Consider the following 9,702-nt stretch of genomic DNA (forward strand, 5'->3'; position numbering starts at 1 on the left):
ATAGAATCACTAACTTTATGTTTAACAAACTAATTTATGTTTACAATGAAACATTACACTATCCAGGATCATATACTTTCAAAGGGAAATAGTCAATAAGCTATAGCAATCACTTGTATATTTGAAGGCTTGGCCACTGATAAAAAAACCAACCTTTGATGTTTAGCGCGGTAGTAGCAATTCCTATTTAGGGAAAAATATTTTCCTTCAATCGTACCCCCGCTGTGTCTAAGCGCCAGGCGTCCTTATGATAATATCAGTTGTTGTAACATAGCCATCAACGAACACACATGTTATAATCTATTAGCGCAGCTGATGTACATAAGAGCACCTCATTCCTCTGTTTTTCAATGATCCCAGAAATCCTAACAATTATTGACCTTTTCGACCTAACCATAACGAAGTGATGTGCCATTTTTTAATCTTACAAGCAATAGGTTGCTCGCCTCGGAAGACTTAATCGCAGGAGAGCACGTTCAAAGAGTAAGCGATAACAAAAACACCCGTCGGTAGCAGGAATGCGAAAACGAGGTTCTTTTTGAGAGTCAGAGAAACAGTCATGCGACATAGGGCTCATCCATAATGAACAACAATGGTAAAGAGTACAAACGTATTTCATATAGGGAAGCTTATTCGTCCCTCCGGTGTATTGCCGCATCCTGTTTGTCTTGCCCCTCCTTCTCGTACGCAGCCGCTGCGGTGTCGATACATTGGACTGATGGAAAGAGAACTAGGAGCATGAGGGCGCTAGCAATTCTCTGATTGTCCTCGAGACAAACCTCAAGGGCTCTTCAAGACGTTGGAGTGACTGTGTAGTGTTCGGATGTCTGCATGCAACTTTATGCATGCTCAGTACAGTATCACGTTTAACTTACGAATTGTTAATAAAACAATTACAGAAACTTCAATATGAAGTAATCACTGTACTCGTGAAGCATTCAGTTCTAGTATTTAGCATGCGGTACGTTGGGCATTACATCAAACAGCTAGCTCCCAGCATGAGGGTAAGGCCTATCATATGCATTTGTGTGTTGTTGATTCACAATTTTGCTAATCGCGTCACAGAAGAAATATGAACGATAATATCAATTAAATGTTATTATTGATAAGCAAAATTTTTATTGAAACAAGTTCTTATCACTAACGTAATTAATTAACTTACGTTGAACCGTGCGAGATTTCTAAATGCGGCCACTAGAATGAACACTTAAAGTACCATCCAGTAGTCTAAAATAATGTATTTTACAGTGATTGTTATGGTTGAACTTCACCTTCGTTAGATCTTCGATACCTCACAGTCTTAGAAATCCACTCGTCAGTGTACTGCGGTTTTAAATATAAACAGCTTAAATTAGTCAATGATCATAATTATGCTGTAAAATGAAATTCGTCAGTTGTATAAATATAATGATATTACGATAGCGATACAATTCGCTTTAAAGCATAACAATATATATATATATATATATAATAAATACCTTTACATTGTTTATATTTAAACTTTACTTTTAGATATATAAAAACAAACCTTCAGTTTGAAAAAGACCATATCGACTTTAAAACCTGTAAAATTTCAAGTGAAATTTTGCGATATGGATAAAAATACGACAACAAAGACGTACCACTTGGCTATCAGCAGACGAAAAACTCAAAGGGTAAATCGATAAGAACAATCGCTGGCTAGAAATATACCACTAGTATTTTCGTCGAAAATTTTTCTAAAAGCCAACTGATCACAATGCATGAAGAAACATCATTCAAAACCATAAAGCAAGATGAAGGTCATACCGGCCAGTAACGAATTCGAAAAATTCGAGGTTAGGAACGAAATGTCCTTTTTCTTATACAGGCTTGTAATTAGGCCTAGAAAAGACTTGCTTAAATCATTTGCTGCTAACCCAGCCAGGTCAGGAATTATGATCCATCTACCGTAAGGCTGACATGAGGTTCTGCTACCCAGCGTGAACCCGGGTTTTGGATGACTCAGCTGTAGGCGTACCAACGAGTCGCATCTTGTTCCATCAATAATAATATTAAAGATTTCTATCGTAGAACTATAGTAACTAGTGTACACGATTGTCCATAATAAATACCTGTCGATGGTAATGATTATCCACAATATCGCGCATATATCAGTTATATTGTTTTGCCTAATCAATGCTAATCATACTATCCGAGTTTCAACAGCGATAAGCGGTACGAAAATACGATGTCTCCATTTAACGTACCTGTATACACATATAAACATTCTCAGTAAGCTTAATTACGTTTTGACGCCCTTCAATTATTTCGCCTTCCCTGGAAAGTTAGCATCAGAAATATGTTTGCAGTCATCTCAAAATACTTTAAGTTTTAGTCGTGTACATTCTATCGAAAAGTCTGCAAAGTCAAAAAACCTGCATGCGTTTTCATTAAAATAACCCTGGCCCCCCTCGACTCGAAAGTAGCCCCTCTGGCTCAGCGCATAAAGAAGTAGCCCAAGGCCAATCAACTTTATAAGTTTGGCCGTGTAAAACCGGCCTCTTTAGCGCATCTTATAATCTTGCGCTCCAGCAAACTTTATCTACTTGCTCGCCGACGCCCCACTATTTATCGACGAGCTTAGGATACCGCTTAAACTAGTCGATACAGACAGCTTATCAGCAACCTACTCGACATTATGAAGTTAAAATGAACTACGTATTCCTGAATTTCTGCTTAGGCAGAGCGATGACAAGCTCTGTTTGAACGGGTAGCACCACAACCGACCGACCGACCGACCGACACGTAGTGACTCGCCACATGATCCAAGAGGGTCGCCATGATGTGTGTCAGAGCAATAATTACCACGACGTCAGACACGACCGCCAACGCCCCCGCTACCATACGCACTACCGTCCAGCAACTTCTCTCGATGAGTTGACAACTCCGCGTCTTGGAACGAATCGTGATACTGATATGGTTACTAGCTGCTATTTAACACAAGGACGGCTTCTAATGTTTAATTCGCCTAATTGATTAGATTAATCATATTTTATCACAGTTAGTGTTATTAAACTTTGACTTGTTTGGAAATTTCTCTGCATGAATTGTTAATCAATAAATGTTGCTTTGAATATCCTTATATCTGACAACTTTTCCTATAAGACCCTTCTGTAAGATTGTGGGTTTCAAACGTATGTACAGTTCAGGGCCCTAAAGTACAAACGTTTGCGTTATTTACCTACCTATTCATGGGGCAATGGTTACAATTTCAGTATTATGCACGCTACGTTTTCGAGAAGTTGCTTAGACTCCGACCTTTCACGACAGATCTCACTTGGGTAAGTCGGAAAGACTTACCCAAGTCAATAGCCGAAATCGGGTTTCATGTTCAAAGTGCGATACAGTTCATACCGACACAGACAGCATAAGATCCAAAGCGTTCGAACGTATAAAAAGCAGCTGTTTGTTGCTTACCTTTACAGCGTCGATTTTCGCATATATGTATTCATATTCCTACAGGACATGACACGTTTTAATGATTTAATATACACATATGCAAAGGGGCCACATCTATTTCCGGCAGAAGCATGGCCTGCAAGTAGGAAAAGAGACCGTGCCTCACTCATATCTAAAAATTCTTGTTTCCTAAAAAAAAAAATGATCGTGTTTCTTTCGGCCATCATATATCGGTAGAACTTTATAAACTTTGCAGCGTGTGCGCTTCGAACACGGATTTAAAAAGAGCTTTTTAACGTTTACTATTCGTATATACTTTCCAACGAATATCTAACAGCCACACTATAGCGAACCGTTTCTTGTAGATTTTATCTTCGCTAGTCTCCAGATGGCCCCCGAATTTCCTGCAGGCAAAGTCCAAAAGTTCTTCCGACGTTTCTCTCTGGTCGTTTGCCAGTGTTAAGTGATGCTTGATATTGGCTGGCAATATATAAACGTAACTAATTAACGCCTAGAACGGTGAGGCGCGAGTTGAACGCTAACGACGTTCTTCAGACGATAAATACGTAGTATCAAAGCTATAACGATAAGTATGCGCTTTATCGGTCGCGGTTGTTCCATCCGCTTTTTTAATAGAATAGCGATTATCTTTAGCCTTAAAGTGCGATAAATACACAGATGAGTTCGTTGGCCTGTATCGTCTAAATATCTTTGTTGAAGATTAGCTTCTACTTAATTGTCACGTTTTCCTCTGAGCCGACGAGTAATGTATTCGATACGCACCTATCATTCCCTCACTACTGAAGGACTTTGTTGGAATCAAGCATTTCTATAGAAAAATCGATCTTGTGATCAGTCGATCCTAAATCATGATACTGTAAACGTCTTTTTTCAGGTCGAAAAATGGCATAATAAATGTTAAGGTTCGAAGCTATAGCATTAGCGTTTGAGTATTATCATTGCACAGCCATTGCCAGCTGGAACTTGATAGATTGTCGCGTCATACGTTGAGGCACTCTTCGTACGAACAGCGTTAAAGGCAGCACGGCATCTTGCTGGACTGTAGACAAACTTCTAACCCTATTTCATTCACTACAAGCTGAAAAACAGTTCTTGTTTGGATCCATATTGTTAAAACCACTATTGCTATATTAAGAAAAGCAGATCCATTCGTTTCGGTATGCTTCGCCTTGATTTAAATCCTTAGGGGAAACGACTGGGAGTGACTTGTTGAAGACTGTAGAATCAGACTGTGCAAAATCTTCTAAATCATAAAGAACTTCTTACATTGTTGGTTTTAAATTTTAGGCTGAGACCGTAGAGCTAGAAATAGATTAGTCTAATTTGTGTCGGTGATAAGTGTTATTTCAATCTTTTATATTTCATCGACGTAGCGGGACAGGTAATTGCTTATGATAGTAATGATTACAAACAGTTATTTTAATAGTTATTCATTTTGTTTTAGTAAGCCATATTTTTTATTGGCGTACCTGACTACGACCAATCCTAAAAATGATATTCGGAATACCTTAGGTCAATGCCAAAAATCTTTCAACTTCCTAAAAAACAACTGGGTGGGTAGGGAGACTGACGTCAAGGACCGCCGTCCTTTTCCATATGCCGAGCCTTTTAGGTAGTAAAATTTCCTGGAGATGGGCAACAAAATACTGGATTATTTTTGCCAACATGCTACTGCGCCTATTGTGAGACTCCTCAGTTGCTGATTCAAAGCTCCAAAGTACTTGCTTTTGCAGAATTAAGCCATTTTCACATTTCTTAAAGGGCCGTTCCCTCAATTAATACGTTTTTTAATTATCGATAATGTTCTTCGCCTAAAAGCTGGTCTCAAAACGTTAAAAATGAAATTACCTATTTTTCTCTTTTATTATACTAGACTCATTTTTTATATTGGTTCCGCGTGCTTGCTCTGGCCCATTGAGGCTTCTTCCTTTCATCTGACATACATTATTATTGAATTCTTTGGGTCTCTAGGTAGAAACCCAATGGGGTGCCAGTCATTGGCTTAAGGGTAAAGTTGGATAACTATTACCATCGCTATCACAATAACCCTATGCTTTTGTTTAACAATTGCACCCGGTAAACCAATTTACTGTAGAACATGTTTAAACCCCTGAGACACCCCTAATTTGTTTCCTATGATTAATAGGTAACAATAAAGTTGAAGCTTCCCAGAGCGGTGGTTATCTGCTATCGTGTACAGACCGTTAGCTCAATTAGCCATTGCTAATCATTGCCACTCTCCGCCAGAATGGCTTAAATCCTCAATTTCCGAGTCAAGCACATACTTCACTGAGCCATACGGCAGGCTAGAGAGAAGCTTGTTGTTAATTTCGTTCAAAAGTTTAGGTAAGGCAGTGAGATTGGCTTGGGTATGTCCAGCTGGTTGTCAGCGATACTCTCAATTTTTTTTGTTCCGTTACTCGTCTTGTCCTACTTTAAATAAAGCTAACGGCACAGGCGCTGTGTGGTCTTTCGAGTTGACCGTTTTATTTCGTTTCAACCGACTCCAAAGACCCTTGACAGAGTCTGCTTGGCTCATCAGTCTTTCATGTTTCTGCGTAGCGTCAACAATAAGAAAAAGCATTAACAGTAGTTGTAGTCGTGGGAACGAGCCATTCACAGCTCGACCGACGGTTGCACCGGCATCCCATCTAACCCGGATCATGCTGTGCTATAATTAGTGCATTTTCGACGTATATGCCTATGATAAGTGCCCGCTTACTCCTGTCCCATAGCTTTTCTTCATCTACGCTGGTCGACACGTATGTTACAATAAAAATTAATCACGGAGCCTTAGTTAGCCTTGTTTATGCTTCATTTCGCTGTTGTGATTGTGAGCATTTCTTTGATATGCTGCTCTATGCCAGAATATATTGTTTCACTGAAGTGGTATGAACTGACGCCACGCTCAGCCCCCTTTCTTTTGCTCGTTATTTCATGGTATACTACGTAACCCTGCGTCATCTTCATTACTAAGCTAGGCAACCGCGTTCGAAGCATATCCAGCAGAACAAAGAAAAACCGCAAAAGAATCAAAAGGTACCTCTACAAGAACGAATGGGTAGTCGTAATATTGTCATAGGTTAAATCAATTTGGTTTTCAAGGGAGGCATGCGTACGATAACAGCATCATAACAATACACTATATCGAAATGTTCATCTACGAACAATCTTTGAGTTCAGGAAGGGAAAGACACCGAACTTCCTCAAGCAAATACACATCCAGAAAATGTAAAGGGTTCAAATGTCAAAAGTAATCAGCAAAGCTTCTCTGTCCTTAAATCCATGTTTAAGAAATGTCCTCCATAGAACAGCAAGCAGCCTATCGGATTGTGTATATCGCCTTCTGCTAGGCCTTGTCGAACTAGCCGATTGAGCCACCTCAACCTCTCAGTCCGTTCCCTTCGACCAAAACCTTTGACAACTGAGAAAGGTCATCGTAAAGATCTTCTTGTAACAAAGAGACAAGTTTACCTACTTGTTTACTTGATTGTACGGAAAAGTACACCGAACAATGATTTCGGTGCAATTCAAAACTACCTTATACTGCTAAACGAAGGGTTCTGATGTTGACTGACAATTACTAATGAAATTAATTTTAGCAAATTGTACTCGATTTTTCCTAAAAAAAAAATAGCTTTCCTCCATCCAAAACCCGTCAAATCTTAGTGTAGCGTGGCAAAAAATTGATCACTTGTACCGGTTGCATTGCATAGGACAAAAATCTCTTCTTTGATGTGTGTCCGATCATTCGTTATCAATAGGTCCACTCTGAACGGAACAGTTGCTGCAGCGTAACTGCAGGCTTTATCGGTAGACTACGCATCTGGTTAATTTATAAATTCGATTGCTGGAATTTACGATGCTAGTGTGGAATCTTACCTAGCGCGTTTTAATCGTAGCAGTACCCACGAAGTGCATATTGTACTCTATCCGTTGGGGGGCGCTCGAGTACTACTTCGACTTAAGGGAAAAACAAACGCTGGACCGTAGAAAGGTCTGTGGTCGGCCTGTGCCTCCTTTGGTTTTATTCTTTTTTGTGATTCATAGCCTTCGCCACATACCTGTAGGTTACTATCCCGTTCCTTTCGTTCTGAAACATCTACTTCACCGTATCGAAGAGTGCCAGCCTATTCTCAAAGACTATACAGTGCTCCAGCGAGCAGGTCGCAGCGTCGCCCACATGAGCGTCGCATGTGATGCATAAATCACTTGATGCTTTCCTATTTTATGAAGATGCTCTTAGTAACACTGGTGGCTAGTGAATCTACGGTAAGGGAGAGGTCACTCCTTCGAACTTTCTCTCGTACTGTCTTTAATTTATCGCCTCTGTTCGCAGTAGCCCACCGCTAATACAACCTCTCGTGTGTGTTCTCCCCAGTTTACAGTTGGGTAACCGCCTGACCCTGCCACATTTCGTTCTGCTCCTCGACTATGATTTTCGATAGTACCGTTATAACCATGGCAACAAAAATCGAAGCGATCTGGTATGCCATGTTAAAGCAAGCGTTACTTAACGACCTTACCTTCCTTGAACTGCAGAAACGAGCAGCTCGTGAAAGATCAGTTGTATGTAAATGTATAATTACTTGCTTTTATCTCTACTAAACCATGCTAGGTGATAGTAACGAACTTAGATGAATCAAACAGAGGTGACTACGTAACGAATTAGAAGCGTAAATAGATATTCCTCTCTTGGTGATTCTTGCACTTCCTAGAATCTAGTTTGAAAAATACGTGTAAATTCAACAGCCTTCTATAGATTTCCTGTAATGTCGTTTAATCGTATTTAGAAATATAGAGTTAGTCAAAAGCGGTCCTACGTTAACAAAAAGGTATATAGGACCCCTTTACGAGGCGAAGTAATGCTAGCCGCCAGGGTCTACTGGCAGTAATACATCAACGCCAAATCAGGACGTATTGCTGCGTTCGGTTGTTTATAGCGATGCGATTACGGCGCCGACGTCGATTTACTAATATAAAAAAAAGAACGCTGATAATGAATCGATATACAACTGATCAGTTTTACAGAATACGTTACGTTAATAGGAAAAGGAGGGTTGAAGAGGGTCGATTGACTTATTCTCGCTATTGAACGGTCTAGTCACAATCGAAAATATGGGGGCAGCAACTTCCCACACCCCCTCGCCCTAGAAAAAGGTTTCTCTTCAATGCACTCATAGTCAGCTGGCTAAGTTCAAACGGATCAATTTCTAACGTGGATAACCTTGAAATTATCAGACATCTTATGTTTTCTTAAATTAATAATCTTCCAGCGTCGTTACGCGTTGTGAACATGGTGGAGTCAGGCATATTTTTTTCAATAAATAATATAAGTAAAATGACCAGAATGCCTAATGAAAAAATCGAAACGTTTTAGGAGCATAATTCGTTGCAGAATCCTGATTCATTTTGAAGATAGGATAACGTACAAACAAAAGTACCGATCATTGTTGAAAGTACCTCGAAACAGAAGATTCAAACGTAGCAGAAAATCAGAATATTTAATAAAACATGTATCTGCTGTTTCGCATAAAATCGCACACTAATTAATAAAGCTAGCGCTAAAATATAAACTTCGTAGTCTAGGTAAATTTTAAAAAATTCTTCAGCCGAATTAATAAAAGCTCTATTAACACTCCCTCGCCAAAATCGATCCAAAAATATATATATATATTGCCAAAAAATAATAAGAATGATGATGATGATGATGATTGTCATTATTAATTATTGTATATGGCTGTATTCCTGTAAACAACTGCTACAAAGATAACGTATGCCACGTAGGGTCACACGGATAGATTCTTGCCAAAGACGGTTTTATCGTTTATCTATTGTATCTTCCAATGTTCCTTGGGTGCATTGCGCGTCAACACGGGCTGGCAGTGGACAGAAATTACGACCCGATTCCTCCAAACAGAATGTCGTTCTTCTATGCCGTCTGCCCCCTAAAGTCTAGGTAGTCGACCACGAAAGTACTGGCACTATTTAGACTTCAGGAGTTTAAAGACCTCGATCAGGAAACTGCTAACAAGTCCATGGGTCGTTAGCGCTTTGGAACAGAGGCTGAATTAGCATTTAGAAAAATGGATATTATCTAACGGCGATCATTTTGAAGCATATTTAATTTTGCAATGCACTTGAAAACACTGGGCATCTAGAGATAGGTGGAATCAATGGTACAGCATATAGAATGCAGAGATGTTTGTTAAGAAATTCGTTGAAAGAATGCTCGAAAATTTGACTGTAGGAGCTTCTATA

General features: G+C 39.5%; 1 long non-coding RNA gene across 1 annotated transcript in view; it reads left to right on the plus strand.

Annotated features, from left to right (window-relative positions):
- Nucleotides 1-3,423, plus strand: part of LOC111266464 (uncharacterized) — a 57,052-nt gene extending 53,629 nt beyond the window's left edge. The window contains exon 6 of the long non-coding RNA XR_015313472.1: nt 2,706-3,423. This is a non-coding gene — a long non-coding RNA (uncharacterized LOC111266464). The remainder of the gene's footprint in view (nt 1-2,705) is intronic.
- The last annotated feature ends 6,279 nt before the right edge of the window (nt 3,424-9,702 follow it).

This window comes from Varroa jacobsoni, unplaced genomic scaffold, assembly GCF_002532875.2.
Source record: "Varroa jacobsoni isolate VJ856 unplaced genomic scaffold, vjacob_1.0 scaffold_116, whole genome shotgun sequence".
Taxonomy (NCBI): domain Eukaryota; kingdom Metazoa; phylum Arthropoda; class Arachnida; order Mesostigmata; family Varroidae; genus Varroa; species Varroa jacobsoni.